Here is a 14,722-nt window from a genome sequence, read left to right as displayed (position 1 = left end):
GCCAGTTAGGTGATATTGCATTTTTTATATCACAAATAACTGTGTTCATTTGAGTGGGAATTATTGCAATACACTAAGTAAACATAGCAATTTGATTTTTGAGAAATTTTACGGTTGTTGAGTACATGGGTGCTTGAACATTGTTGGTGCAGCTGCAGGAAACGAACGTGGCCGGCATATTACATTGCCTCGTAGGATACTTAAATCTCAAAACATATGTTGATATTTTCTTCAAATGCGTACAGTTACACGGTTAATTAATGCCAAGGTGGCAAACTGATCGTAGCTTAGATGGTCAGATTCCTTGCGGTGGAATCCCCTGACCAAGGTTCAAGTACCAGGCATGAAACTGATGCAGCATTTTTCTATATTTATTTTAGAAATTCTGACGATGTTTGTTTAGTGGGAAGATACGTTTCCCGTCGACTATGAGGCGTTTGTTGTGACTTCGTTAATCTCAACATGTTGTGTCATCTCGGTATCTCGGAGGTGCTAATTTGTAAAACAAAAATGCTAGGGTTAATTATCGTTTTGCCCTCAGTGGTGTCCATGTGCTCAGTTTTGCCCTCAGATACGAATTGTGCTCAGTTTTGCCCCTAGTCCATGCACAGCTACTATACGAGGCCAAACGGCCATATTTGAGTCCATTCCGTCCGTCGGCGTTAGTGGTTGTGGGTCCGGAGCTTACACGTGGGACCGCGTGGACGTGGGTCCGGAGCAGACATGTAGGCCCGTGCAACTAAATCCCCAAATCATTCGTAGGATTCTAGCTCACTATGCCCATCCGCCGGCCGGCTGTCCTGCGCCTCGGCCAGCACCTGCCCCGCCACCAGCTGCACGGACTGCTCCGCCGCTACCGTCCTGCGCCTACGCTCCACGGCTACCTGCGACGCCCGCCACCTTCCCGCGACGCCACGGGTGGGGCGCCCGCCACCTGCTCGACCCGCGGCGCGGCCTCGTTCCGTGCGCCCGGCCTCGTTCCGTGCGCCCGGCCGGAGCTCTCAAAGGTGGGGGGCTACTGGAGCTGCTTGAACTAGGAGGAAGAACCCTAGGGCGAAATGGCGAGCAGCGGCGACCCCGGAGTATTTGGCGAGGCAGGCATCGGGCCGGAGATCCGCCGCGTCCATGACTGGGTTCCCGAGGGGTAAGTCTCGCCTCCTGTTTAGATTGAGCTTAGTCGTGCATTTGAACACTCGATTCGAGTAGGTTTGCCCAATTAGTGTGCTGATTGCGTCTCTGTTTTTCGCCGGTTAGGATGGAGTTGCGGTTTGCTTTCTTGGTGTACATTAAAAGGGACCGGTACATGTTCGATGCAAAGGATAAGAAGAAATACCAAGGAGGTTTCGATTATCGGTTGCCAATGGCTAGTAATTGGAGTTTCAGACAATTTAGGGAGGTAATTTGTAGCCATTATCCTTGGGGTTTGCTTGATGAAGTGGTATACAAATACTATGATGGGGAAAAGAAATGGGTGACAGTTAGTAATGATGAAGAGCTAGCTACCATGTTTGTTAGGCATAAAGAGAAAGATAATTTTCATGTGAGGCTGCAAGTTGATGTGCTTGAGCAGGCATTTGGACCTAGGATGACGGGTGCAACATCTCGGGGAGAACCAAGTCGTTGTAATGGCATCTCTAGCCAGAACAGTTCAATTGGTGCACGGCGACGTGGTGGCTCGACAAGTGTGGGCAACAGCAGTAGGGTCCCCCTTGAAGTGGAGCCTGATGACTACAATTCTCGGGTTGATGAAGAGAAGCTATATTCTGATGTTATTCGGAATTTATGACGGGCACCTCGGGCTGAAAACCAAGATGAGCCTCACAATGCAGTTCGTGTGGATGATGACACGGTGGGTGAGGACGAAGATCTTGCAACTGTTGAATGGGACCCTTTGAGCCCTCATATGGAAGAAGGTACAGTTTTTGCATCCATGAATGAGTGTAGAAATGCACTTGTGACATACTGCATCAAGGTAGAACGTACTTTCAAAGTTGACAAGAGCGATCAAGTACGTTACAAAGTGCACTGTCCAACTGGGGTTGTCCATGGAGGCTGCTCGCATCTAAAATGCGAAATAGCACTAATGTTCAGTCAAAGTGAACCCATTTAAGCACACATGCCAGGAATCAACCCTTAGGAAGGATACAATCAGTAGAGCCAAGTCAAGATGGGTGGCAGAAGAAGTAAAGAAGTGGGTGAAAGAAAACCAGCAAGTGGGTCCAAAGGAATTGCAGAAGAACATCAAAGATAAGTTCAAGATAGATTTACCATACATGAGGTTGTTCAATGGTAAACAACATGCTATGGATTCTATTTATGGTAACTGGCAGGAAAGTTTTCAATTGTTGTATTCATTCAAAGGTGAAGTGGAGAGGACAAGCCCAGGTAGTATTGTAGATATTGATCACCACACTATGGAGTACACATTCAGGGGAGTGACAAAGACCAAGGAATGCTTTAGGAGGGTGTTTGTCTGCTTTGAGGCTTGTAGCCAGGGTTTTTTGGCAGGCTGCAGGCCTTATTTGGCTATTGATGCCACTTTTCTCACAGGGAGGTTTAAAGGATAGTTAGTAGCAGCTTATGCAGTTAATGCACACAGTTTTGTATTTCCAGTTGCCTACGGTGTGCTGGAGACAGAGTTTGAGGAGATCTGGACTTGATTTTGGCATAATCTGCGCCGGGCTATTGCACATCCCAATGGGTTGGTCATTCATATAGATGCCTGCAAAGGTTTAGAAGTGACCGTGGACAATGTGTTCCCTGGAGTAGAGCATAGGGAATGCATGCGTCACCTTGCTGCAAATTTCATGAAGAAATTCAAAGGAAAGGTGTATACCGACAATTTATGGCCAGCATCTTTGACTTGCAGTGTGAAGAAGCACAACTACCACTTGAGACAGTTATACATGAATCCCAAAGTGAAAGAATACTTGGAAACACACCACTCCAAGTTATGGGCCAGAAGCCAATTCAGTGAAGTGAGCAAAGTTGACTATGTGCACAATAATCTAGCAGAGTCTTTCAACTCAACGATCCGGAAACTAAAGGGTCATTATGTGGTGGATTTGCTTGAGCGGATAAGGATAGAATACATGCAGAAATTTCATTATCGTGCAGGAATAGCCGAGGCAAAATTCATGGGCAACATTATCCGAAGGAAATATGCCCTAGAGGCAATAATAAAGTTATTATTTATTTCCTTATATCATGATAAATATTTATTATTCATGCTAGAATTGTATTAACCAGAAACATAATACATGTGTGAATACATAGACAAACAGAGTGTCACTAGTATGCCTCTACTTGACTAGCTCGTTAATTAAAGATGGTTATGTTTCCTAACCATAGACATGTGTATTTGATTAACGTGATCACATCATTAGGAGAATGATGTGATTGACTTGACCCATTCCGTTAGCTTAGCACTTAATCGTTTAGTATGTTGCTATTGCTTTCTTCATGACTTATACATGTTCCTATGACTATGAGATTATGCAACTCCTGTTTACCGGAGGAACACTTTGTGTGCTACCAAACGTCACAACGTAACTGGGTGATTATAAAGGTGCTCTACAGGTGTCTCCGAAGATACTTGTTGGGTTGGCGTATTCGAGATTAGGATTTGTCACTCCGATTGTCGAAGAGGTATCTCTGGGCCCACTTAGTAATGCACATCACTATAAGCCTTGCAAGCATTGTAACTAATGAGTTAGTTGCGGGATGATGTATTATGGAACGAGTAACGAGACTTGCCGGTAACGAGATTGAACTAGGTATTGAGATACCGACGATCGAATCTCAGGCAAGTAACATACCGATGACAAAGGGAACAACGTATGTTGTTATGCGGTTTGACCTATAAAGATCTTCGTAGAATATGTGGGAGCCAATATGAGCATCCAGGTTCCGCTATTGGTTATTGACCGGAGACGTGTCTCAGTCATGTCTACATTATTCTCGAACCCGTAGGGTCAGCACGCTTAAAGTTCGATGACGGTTATACTATGAGTTTATGTGTTTTGATGTACCGAAGGTAGTTCGGAGTCCCGGATGAGATCGGGGACATGACGAGGAGTCTCGAAATGGTCGAGACGTAAAGATCGATATATTGGACGACTATATTCGGACATCGGAAAGGTTCCGATTGATTCGGGTATTTTTCGGAGTACCGGAGAGTTACGGGAATTCGCCGGGGAGTATATGGGCCTTATTGGGCTTTAGGGGAAAGAGAGAGGAAAGGCTGGGCGCCCCCCCCCCCAAGGCCTAGTCCGAATTGGACTAGGGGGAGGGGCTGCGCCCCCTCCTTCCTTCTCTTCTCTCTCCCCTTTCCTTGATTCCTACTCCTACTACTTGGAAGGGGGGGAATCCTACTCCCGGTGGGAGTAGGACTCCTCCTAGGGCGCGCCATAGAGAGGGTCGGCCCTCCCCCTCCTCCACTCCTTTATATACGGGGAGGGGGGCACCCCTTGGAGACACAACAATTGATCGTTTGATCTTTTAGCTGTGTGCGGTGCCCCCCTCCACCATAGTCCACCTCGATAATACTGTAGCGGTGCTTAGGTGAAGCCCTGCGTCGGTAGAACATCATCATCGTCACCACGCCGTCGTGCTGACGAAACTCTCCCTCAACACTCGGCTGGATCGGAGTTCGAGGGACATCATCAGGCTGAACTGTGCTGAACTCGGAGGTGCCATGCGTTCGGTACTTGATCGGTCGGATCGTGAAGACGTACGACTACATCAACCGCGTTGTGCTAACGCTTCCGCTTTCGGTCTACGAGGGTACGTGGACAACACTCTCCCCTCTGTTGCTATGCATCACCATGATCTTTCGTGTGCGTAGGAATTTTTTTGAAATTACTACGTTCCCCAACAGTGGCATCCCAGCCAGGTTTTATGCGTTGATGTTATATGCACGAGTAGAACACAAGTGACTTGTGGGCGATACAAGTCATACTGCTTACCAGCATGTCATACTTGGTTCGGCGGTATTGTTGGATGAAGCGGCCCGGACCGACATTACGCGTACGCTTACACGAGACTGGTTTTACCGCCATGCTTTGCACACAGGTGATTAGCGGGTGTCAGTTTCTCCAACGTTAGTTGAACCGAGTGTGGCTACGCCCGGTCCTTGTGAAGGTTAAAACAACACTAACTTGACGAACTATCGTTGTGGTTTTGATGCGTAGGTAAGAACGGTTCTTGCTCAGCCCGTAGCAGCCACGTAAGCACTTGCAACAACAAAGTAGAGGACGTCTAACTTGTTTTTGCAGGGCATGTTGTGATGTGATATGGTCAAGACGTGATGAGATATAAGTTGTTGTATAAGATGATCATGTTTTGTTGTAGTTATCGGCAACTAGCAGAAGCCTTATGGTTGTCTCTTTATTGCATAAGATGCAAGCGCCAAATAATTGCTTTACTTTATCGCTATGCGATAGCAATAGTTGCAAGAGAAATAGTTGGCGAGGCGACCATGTGACGACACATTGATATAGATCAAGATGATGGAGATCATGGTGTCATGCCGGTGACGATGGAAATCATGACGATGCTTTGAAGATGGAGATCAAAGGCACAAGATGATGATGGCCATATCATGTCACATATTTTGATTGCATGTGATGTTTATCTTTTATACATCTTATTTTGCTTAGTTCGACGGTAGCTTTATAAGATGATCTCTCACTAATTATCAAGGTACAAGTGTTCTCCCTGAGTATGCACCATTGCGAAAGTTCTTCGTGCTGAGACACCACGTGATGATCGGGTGTGATAGGCTCTACGTTCAAATACAACTGGTGTAAAACAGTTGCACACGCGGAATACTTAAACTTGACGAGCCTAGCATAGAACAGATATGGCCTCGGAACACTGAGACCGAAAGGTCGAGCGTAAATCATATAGTAGATATAATCAACATAGTGATGTTCACCATTGAAACTACTCCATCTCACGTGATGATCGGACATGGTTTAGTTGATATGGATCACGTGATCACTTAAAGGATTAGAGGGATGTCTATCTAAGTGGGAGTTCTTAAGTAATATGATTAATTGAACTTAAATTTATCATGAACTTAGTCCTAGTAGTATTAGCATATCTATGTTGTAGATCAATAGCTCGCGTTTAGCTCCCCTGTTTTATTTTTGATATGTTCCTAGAGAAAACTAAGTTGAAAGATGTTAGTAGCAATGATGCAGATTGGATCCGTGATCTGAGGTTTATCCTCATTGCTGCACAGAAGTATTATGTCCTTGATGCACCGCTAGGTGACAAACCTATTGCAGGAGTAGATACAGATGTTATGAACGTTTGGCTAGCTCAATATGATGACTACTTGATAGTTTAGTGCACCATGCTTAAACGGCTTAGAATCAGGACTTCAAAGACGTTTTGAACGTCATGGACCATATGAGATGTTCCAGGATTTGAAGTTAATATTTCAAGCAAATACCCGAGTTGAGAGATATGAAGTCTCCAACAAGTTCTATAGCTAAAAGATGGAGGAGAATAGATCAAGCAGTGAGCATGTGCTTAGATTGTCTGGGTACTACAATCGCTTGAATCAAGTGGGAGTTAATCTTCGAGATAAAATAGTGATTGACAGAATTCTCTAGTCACCATCACCAAGTTAGTAGAACTTCGTGATGAACTATAATATGCAAGGGATAACGGAAACAATTCCCAAGCTCTTCGTGATGCTGAAATCGACGAAGGTAGAAATCAATAAAAGCATCAAGTGTTGATGGTAAACAAAAACCACTAGTTTCAAGTAAAGGGACAAAGAAAGGGGAACTTCAAGAAGAACGGCAGGCAAGTTGCTGCTCAAGTGAAAAAGCCCAAGTATAGACCTAAGCCTGAAACTGAGTGTTTCTACTGCAAAGGGACTGGTCACTGGAAGCGGAACTACCCCAAGTAATTGGCGGATAAGAAGGATGGCAAAGTGAACATAGGTATATTTGATATACATGTTATTGATGTGTACTTTACTAGTGTTTATAGCAACCACTCAGTATTTGATACTAGTTCAACTGCTAAGGATAGTAACTCGAAACGGGAGTTGCAAAATGAACAGAGACTAGTTAAGGGTGAAGTGACGATGTGTATTGGAAATGGTTCCAAGATTGATATGATCATCATCGCACACTCCCTATACTTTCGGGATTAGTGTTGAACCTAAAATAAATGATATTTAGTGTTTGTGTTGAGCATGAATATGATTGGATCATGTTTATTGCAATACGGTTATTCATGTAAGTTAGAGAATAATTGTTGTTCTGTTTACATGAATAAAACCTTCTATGGTCATACACCCAATGAAAATGGTTCATTGGATCTCGATCGTAGTGATACACATATTCATAATATTGAAGCCCAAAGATGCAAAGTTAATAATGATAGTGAAACTTATTTGTGGCACTACCGTTTAGGTCATATTGGTGTAAAGCGCATGAAGAAACTCCATGCTGATGGGATTTTGGAATCACTTGATTATGAATCATTTGATGCTTGCGAACCATGCCTTATGGGCAAGATGACTAAGACTCCGTTCTCCGGAACAATGGAGCGAGTAACTGACTTATTGGAAATAATACATACTGATGTATGCGATCCGATGAGTGTTGAGGCTCGCGGCAGGTATCGTTATTTTCTGACCTTCACAGATGATTTGAGCAGATATGGGTATATCTACTTGATGAAACATAAGTCTGAAACATTTGAAAAGTTCGGAGAATTTCAGAGTGAAGTGGAAAATCATCGTGACAAGAAAATAAGGTTTCTACGATCTGATCGCGGAGACAAATATTTGAGTTATGAGTTTGGTCTTCAATTAAAACAATGTGGAATAGTTTCACAAATTCGTGCCACCTGGAACACCACAACATAATGGTGTGTCCGAACGTCATAACCGTACTTTATTGGATATAGTGCAATCTATGATGTTTCTTACCGATTTACCACTATAGTTTTGGGGTTATGCATTAGAGACAGCTGCATTCACGTAAAAAAAAGGGCACCATCTAAATCCGTTTGAGACGACACCGTATGAACTGTGGTTTGGCAAGTAACCAAAGTTGTCGTTTCTTAAAGTTTGGGGTTGCGATGCTTATAAGAAAAAGTTTCATCCTGATAAGCTCAAACCCAAATCGGAGAAATGTGTCTTCATAGGATACCCAAAGGAGACAATTGGGTACACCTTCTATCACAGATCCGAAGGCAAGATATTCATTGTTGAGAATGGATCCTTTCTAGAGAAGGAATTTCTGTTGAAAGAAGTGAGTGGGAGGAAAGTAGAACTTGATCAGGTAACTGTACCTGCTCCTTTATTGGAAAGTAGTTCATCACAGAAATTTGTTCCTGTGACTCCTACACCAATTAGTGAGGAAGCTAATGATGATGATCATGTAACTTCAGATCAAGTTACTGCCGAACCTCGTAGGTAAACCAGAGTGAGATCCACACCAGAGTGGTACAGTAATCCTGTTCTGGAGGTCATGTTACTTGACCATGACGAACCTACGAACTATGAGGAAGCGATGATGAGCCCAGATTCCGCAAAATGGCTTGAGGCCATGAAATCTGAGATGAGATCCATGTATGAGAACAAAGTATGGACTTTGATTGACTTGCCCAATGATCGGCGAGCCATTGAGATTAAATGGATCTTCAAGAGGAAGACGGACGCTGATAGTAGTGTTACTATCTACAAAGCTAGAATTGTCGAAAAAGGTTTTCGACAAGTTCAAGGTGTTGACTACGATGAGAGTTTCTCACTCGTATCTATGCTTAAGTCTGTCCGAATCATGTTAGCAATTGCCACATTTTATGAAATCTGGCAAATGGATAAACAAAACTGCATTCCTTAATGGATTTATTAAAGAAGAGTTGTATATGATGCAACCAGAAGGTTTTGTCAATCCTAATGGTGCTAACAAAATATGCAAGCTGCAGCGATCCATCTATGGACTGGTGCAAGCATCTCAGAGTTGGAATATACGCTTTGATAAGTTGATCAAAGGATATAGTTTTATATAGACTTGCGGTGAAGCCTGTATTTGCAAGAAAGTGAGTGGGAGCACTAGAACATTTCTGATAAGTATATGTGAATGACATATTGTTGATCGGAAATAATGTAGAATTATTTTGCAAAGCATAAAGGAGTGTTTGAAAGGAGTTTTTCAAAGAAAGACCTCGGTAAAGCTGCTTACATATTGAGCATCAAGATCTATAGAGATAGATCAAGACGCTTGATAAGTTTTTCAATGAGTACATACCTTGACAAGATTTTGAAGTAGTTCAAAATGGAACAGTCAAAGAAAGAGTTCTTTCCTGTGTTACAAGGTGTGAAATTGAGTAAGACTCAAAGCTCGACCACGGCAGAAGATAGAAAGAGAATGAAAGTCATTCCCTATGCCTCAGCCATAGGTTCTATAAAGTATGCCATGCTGTGTACCAGATCTATTGTATACCCTACACTGATTTTGGCAAGGGAGTACAATAGTGATCTAGGAGTAGATCACTGGACAGCGGTCAAAATTATCCTTAGTGGAATAAGGATATGTTTCTCGATTATGGAGGTGACAAAAAGGTTCGTCATAAAGGGTTACGTCGATGCAAATTTTGAAACTGATCCGGATGACTCTAAGTCTCAATCTGGATACATATTGAAAGTGGGAGCAATGAGCTAGAGTAGCTCCATGAAGAGCATTGTTGACATAGAAATTTGCAAAATACATACGGATCTGAATGTGGCAGACCCGTTGACTAAACTTCTCTCACAAGCAAAACATGATCACACCTTAGTACTCTTTGGGTGTTAATCACATAGAGATGTGAACTAGATTATTGACTCTAGTAAACCCTTTGGGTGTTGGTCACATGACGATGTGAACTATGGGTGTTAATCACATGGTGATGTGAACTATTGGTATTAAATCACATGGTGATGTGAACTAGATTATTGACTCTAGTGCAAGTGGGAGACTGAAGGAAATAAGCCCTAGAGGCAATAATAAAGTTATTATTTATTTCCTTATATCATGATAAATGTTTATTATTCATGCTAGAATTGTATTAACCGGAAACATAATACATGTGTGAATACATAGACAAACAGAGTGTCACTAGTATGCCTCTACTTGACTAGCTCGTTAATTAAAGATGGTTATGTTTCCTAACCATAGACATGAGTTGTCATTTGATTAACGGGATCACATCATTAGGAGAATGATGTGATTGGCTCACTACAAGAAATATGTCAACTAGTGACCTTCTCTCAGTGACCCCGGCTGAATTGGTCGTAAATCCACGGCCATTTCGCTTGGAAGGGCTCAAACCCTGAAATTGCCTTACACCAAATGGTCATAAAGCAGACAAGAGTGGTCAACGACCTTATTTCTACCTGATTACGACCAATATAAATGGTCATGAGGTTGTGAACGTGGATGCATGGGTACTTAAGGTGTCGCTCAAGGTGGGCTTGGGCCTCGGTGGAACGAGGCCACCTTCTTTTAAAAAACAATTGTGTGCCATGTAGGCCTCGGCCCATCCAGGAAGAAATGTGGGGTGCCCTCATATTACTCAAAAAGAACATATATTCGGCCCAACGAAAATGGGAAAATAACAAGTTTTTCATTAGAATGGGAAAATAATGAACTCCTTCGTGATCTTGCTATATGGTTTAGCAATTACAAAACAAAACATGTAATTCAAAAAAATGTTAATGTTAATACGTATTTCAAAAAATGTAATCACGTGTTTAAAAAACTATATGTGTGCATTTGAAAATTTTCATGCATAAAAAAGGGGATATGCATAAAAAATGTTAATGTTAATACGTATTTCAAAAAATGGTAATCATAAATAATATTAGATATGTATAAAAAAAGTTTCATGTGTATGCAAAAATAATCATCAGTATGTATAAATTTTTTACAATGTATATATGGAAAAGTAGATAACAAAACAAGATTTTCTAAAAATGTTAATCATGTATTTAAATTTTTCTAACCAATATCAACAATGTTTTATATGTATACAAAAATGTATAATGTGTAAAAACAAATATAGACATCACAACCTATGTATGAAAAGATATTTTTTATTGGGAATACATGAAAATATATTAATCATGTATTTAAAAAAATTAAACATATATAAACAATATGTACAATGTGTCTTAAAAATGTAGACATGTGTTCAAAATATTAGACATCAAAATATTTATTAAAAATGTTAATAATGTAACTAAAAACAGTTTAATATCTATAAAAAATGTTTCTAGTGTACACAAATTTGTTCATAAACTGTGGTATAATATTCTTGAAAAATGGAGAAATTCTTTTACAACAAATATTTGTTAGGTTCTTCACAAAAAAACTCATTTTGGGAACTCAAAAAATGGAAAATGAATATGCGGAAATTTATCTTTTTCACGAGAGGTGGATCATAAACTTTTTACACGCAACATTTTGGTCAATTGCGCATTAAATATGGCCTAGTATTTTAGAAATTTGATTTGGTCCAATTTTGTAACAATTATTTGATAGGTTCTTCACAAAAAAACACATTTTGGACGCTCGAAAAATGAAAAATGATTTTTTCGTCCAAAGAAAATGAAAACTTTCTCAGGCAACATTGTTTGCCATTCCAATATGCATCTTTGTGCACAATATGAGATCATCTGAACAAACTATTCCATGAATTTGGCGATAAGATTGATCATTTGCCTGGAAAGCCGTTGATCTCCACACCTGCTAGCTCGTTTCTGAGAACATTTTTTTTAATATTTGCCGTATTACAAGTTTATTATTTTCGTGTTAACTTGGCCACATATAATGACACAATGCGAAGGTTTTCCAATTTTTTGATTTTTTTGAATTTTTCATGCCTGTTTCAAAATGCGGTCAAAACGGCGGGCATGACCGTTGCTAGCTAGTTGGTGAATCTTGGAAAGATTTTGGTGTTTCTCTGATTAAATAGATACTTTTGTACCTAAAAATGATTTTTGGTAAAAATAAATAGCAAACTATAAGGCAGCTACAGTTCAAATTTGACCCATTTCCTGCTAAATCGGCGAAAATTTGTCTTTTTCACGAGAGGTAGATAAAAACTTTTGACACCCAAACATTTTTTCAATTGTGCATTAAATATGGCCTAATGTTTTAGAAAATTGATGTGGTCCAATGTTGCAACAAATATATGGTAGATCCTTCACAAAAAAACTCATTTTGGGCATTCAAAAAATGGAAAATGAATTTTTCGTCCAAAGAAAATGAAAACTCCCTTAGGCAACATTGTTTTCCATTCCAAGATGCACCCTTGTGCACAATATGAGATCATTTGAACAAACTATGCCATGAATCTGGCCATAAGATTGATCATTTGGCTTGAAAGCCATGAATCTTCAAACATGATAGCTCATTTCTGAGAACATTTTTTAAAAGGTTTGTCATATTACAAGTTTATTATTTTATGGTAACTTAGTCACATATAATGACACAATGCTGAGGTTTCCCAATTTTTTGATTTTTTTTGAATTTTTTATGCCCGTTTCAAAATGCGGTTTAAACCACGGGAATAAGCGTTCCTAGCTAGTGGTTGAATCTTGTAATTTTTTGGTGTTTCTCTGATTAAATAGATACTTTTGTACCTAGAAATGATTTTTTGAAAAAATAAATAGCAAATTATGAGGCAGCCGTAGTTCAAATTTGACCCGCTTCCTGCTGAAACGGCAGAAATTTGCGTTTTTCGCGAGAGATTGATCAAAACTTTTGACACCCAACCATTTGGCCAATTGTGCATTAAACATGGCCTAGTATTTTAGAAAATTGATTTGGTACAAGTTTACAACAACTATTTGGTAGGTCCTTCACAAAAAAACCTCTTTTCGGGCACTCGAAAAATGGAAAATGAATTTTCCGTGCAAAGAAAATGAGAACTCCCTTAGGCAACATTGTTTGGAATTCCAAGATGCACCCTTATGCACAATATGTGATCATTTGAACAAATATGCCATGAATGTGGCCATAAGATTGATCATTTGGCTTGCAAGCCATGAATCTTCACGCATGATAGCTCATTTCGGAGAACACTTTTTTAAAATAATTCTCGTATTGCCAGTTTATTATTTTTCCTGAAAACTTGGTCACATATGATGACACAATGCGAAGGTTTTCCAATTTTTTCATTTTTTTATTTTTTTATTTTTTATGCTCGTTTTAAAATGCGGTCAAAACAGCGGGCTTGACCGTTCATAGCTAGTTGTTGAATCTTGGAAACCTTTTCATGTTTCTCTGATTAAATAAATAATTTTGTACCTAAAAATGATTTTTGGGAAAAATAAATAGCAAACTATGAGGCAACTGCAGATTAAATTTGACCCGCTTCCTATTGAATCAGCGGATATTTGTTTAAATGAACAAAAATAGCTAGAAGGATCGGAGATGCATACAAATTGGGGATCATCCATAAAATGTGGTCTAAACTAAGTGAAAATTTTAGTGATGCCATTTGCAAAATAATTTTGCTAGTTGCTTCACAGAACCCCCTGTTTTTAGCACTAAGAGATAATTTAAATAAATACCTCATGTTTTGAACCAATCAGGAAGCAGCCCACGGATCACCCCCTGTAGTCGATCTGAGCCGTCCACACTCTCCCTCAGTCCCTCGATCCAGCGTCTCTCGCTCACCTCTCACGTCTCGGCCCTCTCCCACCAACCCTCCCTCTCTCCCTCCCCGATCCAGATCGCTGCCGCCTCCCCCTCTCTCTCTCCCCGATCCTGATCGGCCGCCTCTCCTCCCTTCCTTCTGCCGCTTCCCTATCTCTCTTCCCATCGCCGGCGGCGGCACCCTCCTTCCCTCACGCTGCACCCAAACCTCCCTCCCGCTCCCAGCTTTTCTTCGTCCTCCGCCGCCTCTAGGGTTTCTCTCCCCGATCCCCAATCCCCTAGCGCTCCACTCCTTCCTTGCCGCCTCCACCTCCGGTGCCCGATCCTGGCGACCTCAGGCAGGAATCGAAGACCCCTGTCCGGCGAGATCCGGCGCGCGCCCGAGCCCGAGCGATGAGGTGGTCCAGATCATGCACGGGGACGCAGCGGGGGACCCGACGGTGGTCACCGTCAGCTGCTCGGACAAGACCGGCCTGGGCTGCGACCTCTGCCGCCTCGTCGTCCTCTTCGGCCTCAACGTCCACAAGGGCGACATGAGCACCAACGGCCGCTGGTGCTACATCGTGCTCGGGGTCGCCGCCTCGCGCCGGGGCCGGGCCGTGGACTGGGACGTCCTCAAGGATCGGCTGATGGAGCTTCGTCCGCACCGCGCTGGAGCAGACCCGCCTCCGCACCGGCCTCACGCCCCACCCCTCGCAGGTTGGTTCATGTCCTACTACTTCCCTTTGCTCGCCTTGCCGAGCTCCCTGCTCCTGTTTCCTTGCCACCTTGCAATGTCCTAGCTCGGTACACGCTGCGCTGGCGAGCATGCTCTGTCTGCTCGAGGTGACTAGCAAAGCCGTAACTGCATACTGGTGTCCATGCTAGCCCAGCCCGTTAGGCAGGTGTCCACGAATTCAGATGCGCCTGCTAACTGAAAATTTAGTCTAAAACAGAGGAGCAAAACCAGTACTGTTGTGATGTCGCACTAGTGCCAGCTGAATTTCGGTGCAATATTCAGGTCTTTGTCTGAAGCACGAGCCTCATTTCATTTCTTCAGATATATA

The sequence above is a fragment of the Aegilops tauschii genome, chromosome 6 (assembly GCF_002575655.3).
Source record: "Aegilops tauschii subsp. strangulata cultivar AL8/78 chromosome 6, Aet v6.0, whole genome shotgun sequence".
NCBI classification, from domain to species: Eukaryota; Viridiplantae; Streptophyta; class Magnoliopsida; order Poales; family Poaceae; genus Aegilops; species Aegilops tauschii.
The sequence above is the reverse complement of the archived record's forward strand: the minus strand, read 5'-3'. Positions refer to the sequence as shown.